This window comes from Bison bison, unplaced genomic scaffold, assembly GCF_000754665.1.
Source record: "Bison bison bison isolate TAMUID 2011002044 unplaced genomic scaffold, Bison_UMD1.0 scf7180017863702, whole genome shotgun sequence".
Classification (NCBI taxonomy): domain Eukaryota; kingdom Metazoa; phylum Chordata; class Mammalia; order Artiodactyla; family Bovidae; genus Bison; species Bison bison.
Window position 1 is genome coordinate 4,516,796 of NW_011494274.1, and position 231 is coordinate 4,517,026.

Here is a 231-nt window from a genome sequence, read left to right on the forward strand (position 1 = left end):
GGAGCACAACCCGGTAACGAGGAGGGAGATGAACCGAACGCCGGTGGGGCGGGTTTCGGCTGAGTCGCAGAACCTGCGCTCCGCTTGTCCACGTCTCCGTGTGGAGGCCGAAAGTCCGAAAGTGTAGGCTCTTGCAAGGAGCAGCGCTTTCCGCCCTGTTCATTTCTTCAGCAAATGTTTACTGAGCTGCTTTTGTGGAAAAGAGAATGTTCCACCCTGGGAATAATAATC